The sequence below is a fragment of the Centrocercus urophasianus genome, unplaced genomic scaffold (assembly GCF_019232065.1).
Source record: "Centrocercus urophasianus isolate 14NV4802_14NV808 unplaced genomic scaffold, USGS_Curo_1.0 seq_1245, whole genome shotgun sequence".
Taxonomy (NCBI): domain Eukaryota; kingdom Metazoa; phylum Chordata; class Aves; order Galliformes; family Phasianidae; genus Centrocercus; species Centrocercus urophasianus.
This window is the reverse complement of record NW_024884415.1, coordinates 28,404-34,414: the sequence shown is the minus strand read 5'-3', so window position 1 is coordinate 34,414 and position 6,011 is coordinate 28,404.

Here is a 6,011-nt window from a genome sequence, read left to right as displayed (position 1 = left end):
CCTGCCCCGCCGCCGCGCCGCATGGGAAATGAAGTCTGGGCGCCAAGATGGCCGCGCGGGGCGCGCCGGGAGGAGGAGTCCGCGCCGCCGCCATTTTGTAGGCTGCCCGCCGCCTCTCCGCGCTCGCTCGTAACGCGTTTTGAATACAGTTAAGCCATTGAGACTGGGAATAAAGCACGGGAGAAAGGTTATTTAATAACCTTGTACGTAATAACCTTGACTGTGCATAAAGCACAGTCTGCTTCTGAAAGCAGACACCGCTCGTTGGGTTCGGTTCGTTTTTCCCTTCCAAGCTTGAGGGAGCGGAGCTGTGGGATCAGGGTTCCTTCTCGTCAGCCCGTGTCACAGCATGTGCAGCCCCTGTGCTCCAGAAACGGCCTCTAGGAACGAACTGCCTTCCTTGCCCCAGGAGGGGGGCATGGGTTAGCAGCAGGGCCTGCTAACCTGAATTTGCTGTGCTTCCCCCTCAGCATCTGTAGGCTGAGAACTGCAGTTTGCTGTTTGGGGTTTCAATCAACTGCTTCCTAGTGGGGATTTTTAGGAGGGCTGTTTTGCAGGCATTAAAAACGTACATGGTGATGCTGAGGAGGTGCAATGCTCCCAAGTCAGGCTGCTTAGGAAGAAAGTGCTCTTGCTATCCCAAGGGATGCTGCCAGTTCACAATGGAGCCGTTGGGAATTTTTCATTTCCTAAATATTTGGAGTATTACCTTCCCAAAGCATGTTTTTAGTGATTATACTCCGACTTCTGTAAGTTCTTACACATTTAACCCGTATAAAATGCATTAGCAGTGAATTCCTTTTGTCCCCAGCCTTGAGACTAAAAAGCACTCAGTGTGGTTTTGCATTGTGACTAACAGGGAAGGCTGAGAAAAGGAAGATTTTCCGGGAAAAACAAGTTTGAAGTTGGTGGTACAACAGCAAAGAAAAAGGAGTATGAGTGTAATGCAAGCCAGCAATAGAAGACAATAGAAAAACAAATAAGGAAATACTGCATGCAATAGATGAAAAGAAGCTCAGGGATCCAAGCTGAACAAATAGGTGTTTATGATCAAAACAGAAGCGATCTGATTCTCATGTTAGAGGGAACCTACGATCAAGTACTTGTCAAACTGGAAAACCTCAGTACAGCTCTGCTGTGGGTGAGCAGTTCTGAGTCCCTCTTGCAATTGCTGTGTATCTGTAGCAGCTGCCTGTGTAAGCAGTAGGTTTTCAGGTAAGTTTTGCTCCTCCACCTGCAGAGAGCTGAGGGCAGGGGTTTCCACAGAGCTTGCAAAGCTGTGGGTGTCAGCGGGTTACTCAGAGGGATGAAAATAATCGTGCTGATCACCACCTCATTTCTGTCATTTCTATAGGTGCGTAGGCACATCAGTATGTAAAGAGCGCTGCTGTCGGATCTTAGTCAGTGAGATCTGATATAAACTCAGTGTGAAACCGCTCTCTGAAAGCAGTCGTTTTTGCCTTGAAATGCATCTGCAGGAGGAAGCAGGAAGGACAGACTACAAATCCCAGAGCGCTGTGCCTCATTTCTCAGCAGGGAGGTCTGACCTCGCGCTCGGGCTGGGAGCCACACCAAGGACAGCCCAGGAGCCTGCAGAGCCACCTCCTTCCTCATTGTTTCCATCCCCGCTCTGGATTTGAAGTACAGTGCGTTTTTTGAATTTCGGCGCCAGTTGCAAACTGTAAACCAACTGCTGCTGGATCAGCTCCAGAGCCCAGCGCGTGCCTCCAGCCGGAGCTGCTGTGAGCCTGCAGCGAATCAGACATCACTGCCTTCCCCCGAGCAAAGCAAAAAAAAAAAAAAAACCTAATTAAAAAATAACGCTTCTGAGTGAGTGTGAAGCCATGTGCTTAGAATGAACTTGTTCTGACCCAACATGCAGTTTCCAGCACTAACAAATCTGTGGAAGACCAGTAATTACATTTGATTATATAAAGCTGAAAAAAAAAGTATTTTAGGAATGCTGAAAGCCTCTGCATAAACGTTTTTTGGGTTGGCTCATTTTTTCTCGTGATTTAACATGATGCTCTGCACATTGATCATAGTTTGGAAATTCTTTTACAACTTTTGCCTCTTTTTGATTATAATCAAAATGCAAGTTGATTATAATCCAGATGCAAGTCTGCTTTGGTCATGAAGTTTAGTCAAAACCCTTCCATTATTCTGTCAGATTTTTTTTTTATCCTATAAACTTTGTACATTTCAAGATTTTTTTTTGCCTTTTAATATTTTTTTTACAGTGATGATACCACACCACAGTAATATCTTCCTTTTATATTTATACTTCCTCACACTTGAGATCTCATATTTTCTACAATATTTAGAATGTGCCTTTCTTAAGCAGTAACCAGAACACTTGCAGACTTTCATCCTTGTTATTGGCTTCACCTCTTTGTTTGCTGAATGTGTTTGTTCACTTTTCCTCACTGAGAACAGGACACTTTGGGGAGTGGGATGGGAAGATGCCAAGGTTGCTGCCTCACCCTCTGCCCCACACTGACTTTTGTGGGCAGCACAGCACAGGTGAAAGCTGTGCATGTACAGCATTCGCTCTGATAACAAGTCAGGAGCTTGGAAGTGCTCTGGGTTCTGATGTGGAGCTCCAGCTCGGAGGTGCTTGCAACATATCTGGCTATCTGGGTAGGTTAAGCATAAATTCTTGAGACGTCAGATAATGGAGACAGCAGTGGCAGGTTCTGCCTTGCACCAGGGTGCTTCTTCCCACCAAAGACGTGAAGAGATTGCTTACAGCAGGGAATCAAGACAAAGGAAAGCCTCGCACATCCTTTGATGCTAAGCATCTTTTCAGTCGTTGGCCACTTTATAGTTTGGTGTGACGAGTTTTCTGATGCTATCTTGGATTTCATAATGATGTTGAATGCTGATACTGTCACAAAAGTGGGAACACCACATCTCCGTGGCTGATTTTTACCTCAACTGCCTACCTTTCTTAGCAGCTGCTGCAGTGTCTTGTTTTCTCATTCTGCCCCGTATTACTTGTACGTCTTTAATAGTGAGATTATTTCTGTCTTTCCTGTAGTCATCAAACTTCCCCTCTGCCTCATGTTCCTTATCTCACTCTGAACTGCCTATCTGGTTTAGTTGTCTCAGATGTTTTCATTAATTTCAGGATGAGACATGAATTGAACACACAGCCCAGAACATTTACTAGGTGTCCAAATTCAGCCCAGCTCAACAGTAATTTAAAAATTGTTAGCAATGACTTCAAGCTTGGAAGAAGTGCTCATATCTTACTATAGATTTTTATCTTTCACTGAATGAAATTGCTTCTGGCAATGTCAGGACAGAAAGCACCAAAGCAAGGAGAGAAAATTAGTAGTATGCCATGGATGAGATCTTCCTCAGCTGCTAATGAGAAAGAGGTGTGTAAAAAGAGGAACAGAGTGCACAGCTGTGGAATTAAAGCAGACAGCAAACTCCGAATAGAAGGATTTTTTTCAAGACAAGAAGACACCTCCTAATGAATAGAGGATGTATTTACGTCTAATTCCAGGCAGATCATGTTTGGTAGGGCTTCGATAATAATACTCTTCTGCTACAGCATCTTCCTTCTCATTGAGGCAGAATTCAGCCTGAACTGCAATGGGGGAAGTGTTAACCAAACCTGGGAGAGAGAACTCAGCTCTGTGCTTGTTTCTGTGGCAGATATGGAGCGACTGTCGCTATGATCACCTGGGCAGCCCTTTAGACTCTTGTGCTGCAACTGGTCTCATGTGACCAGAATTAAGAACTTTTTACAAAAAAAGAAAAGAAAAGAAAAGAAAAGAAAAGAAAAGAAAAGAAAAGAAAAGAAAAGGAGAACTCAGTTTTTCCCCATCTCAACAAAAAAGAAACAGAGGAATAAGGCGGGGGCTCAGAGTTCTGCACCTTAAAACAGTCCTGCTTTGTCACTTCTCCCAGTGGTGGTTTCTCTTACCAGTACCAAAAAGAGCCACTTCTGTCACACAAGAGCAACAGAGGAGCATTCCCCAATCAAACTCAATCAGAGCCTTTATCAGGGAAAGGAGCATTCGGTACCAAACTTTCCCTTCACTGGCTCCCCACAGCTCTGGGGTTCTTCCAAAGTAGTAAGAAGACAGATTTCTTGTTGAGAGAATACTGTGAAAATACAGCTGAAATGAAATGAGATGCACTTGGGAACAAAATGATGTCTAGCCTGGCTGCAGGCAGTCCTGGAGCCCATGGAGTCAGAGCCCTCTTGGGTTTACCTACTGATGTAGAGGTATAACAACATTAATCTAATGTCAAGATTATCCTTTACTGAAATATCAGGCCAATAATCAGATGTGGTGAGTTTGGACTTTCACACCCAGAGCCAAGTTTCATTCCAGCTGATCAATACTCGCCATCGTGCTCCTCGTGCGCTGCGCAGTTTGGATTTCCTCGGGGCATGGGCAGGTCCCCGGCCTGCTGGCAGCTGGGAAGAGCAGTGCAGGAGGGTGTGGGCTGCTGCCGAGCTGCAGTTCCCCTGAGCTCACAAAGCTGGCTTTATCACAAGCAATCCCAGCGCTGCAGGCTCCGAGAATTGCTCTGATCATTGCAGCCCCACTGGAGCTGTGGGAGGGGAGCACACACAGCTCACACCCTGTGCTGCTGTTATATAAAAGCCTGGCACCGATCTCAAACGCTGATGAAAACAAACCCAGTGTTTGTTTGTTATGGTCTTTTTTTTTTTTTTTTTTTTCCCAAAACAACCATTTGGCGCCTTATTTTGAAATCCACCAAGCACTGCTGCTGGCTCACTGCCCGTCAGCACAGAGCTATTCCACATTTCCCTGCAGCAGCTCTAACAACCCGCTGTGTACCTTGTGTCTGGCCCCGCAGGCTCAGCCTCTACAAGGTTCTCTTTGGGCTGATCTAAGGTTGTGCTCACAAACAACCAGAGCCCCCAACAGCTGGAATTCAGTGTTCAGCAAAGCAAGGTGGAAGCAGAAGTCATTGTCTTTCCTGTGAAATAGAATTGGTGAGAAGTGCTCTGTGCAGCCAGGTGTGCTGCAGTTCTTTCAGATCACCTCTGTCAAAGGTGCAGCTCACAGAGTGAAGGTGAGGAGGAAGAAGACAGGGCGGTGGAGATAAAAAGGTGTGAGCTTAGGGGCGCTATGTTGTGCATATTAGATGATGAATAAAGGAGATTAAAGGAGTGCATTCTGCACTGCCTAAGCACGCTCTGCCCCAGGACCTCACTGTTTTATTACAAAGGATAACTTAGTGAATGTTATAATGGTCTAGCACCAAAATTAAGTGTGAAGTTTACCTGGTTAACATTTGTCAAGTTTGTTGAGCTTCACGGTGGACCTGGCTGTCAGGCTCTACCAGTTTCACTGGAAATCGTTTTTCCAGTCCATGATTGGTGACAACACCGAGGTGCTCAGGCTCAGTCATCACTTGTGTTGGAGCTGTGTGTTCTTAATGTGAGGGACAGCTCAGATTAATCACAACTCTACAACAGGAAGCCCTTTGCTGCCTTGAGCTTTGCACATGACCACACAAACCAGGTGAGACTTTCCCTACCCAGTTCTCTTTCTGTGTAATGAATTTTGAAGGCCAGCATCACCACGTTGCTTGTTTCTCTACCACCCATGGACTGTAGGCAGTTGTGAATGGATAGATGCAATAACCAGATATTTGTGGCAGCCACAAATGGCATGAGCTTCAATGAAGTAAATGAATGGGAACTGCAGCAAATGAGGAGAAGCTCTGAACTGACTGAGATGCTTGCAGGCCGCCCCATCTTCTGGACAGCAGATTTTGATAGCTTTGTGGAACTTAATTTGTTTCACAGTGTTGGCAGAAATCTTGCATATGCAGGGAATCTCAGTGGAATGGGGGAAAGGTGTTGTAGTTTGTTTTTAGTTTTCACTGGTCTAAGCTGTTAGTAATGGGCAATAAGTTTCATTAATCTCCCTGTGCTGTCCAGTTTGCCTGTGACAGCTGTTGGTAAATGATCTCTTTGTCCTTATCTCAACCCTGAGCCTTTTTTCATTGTATTT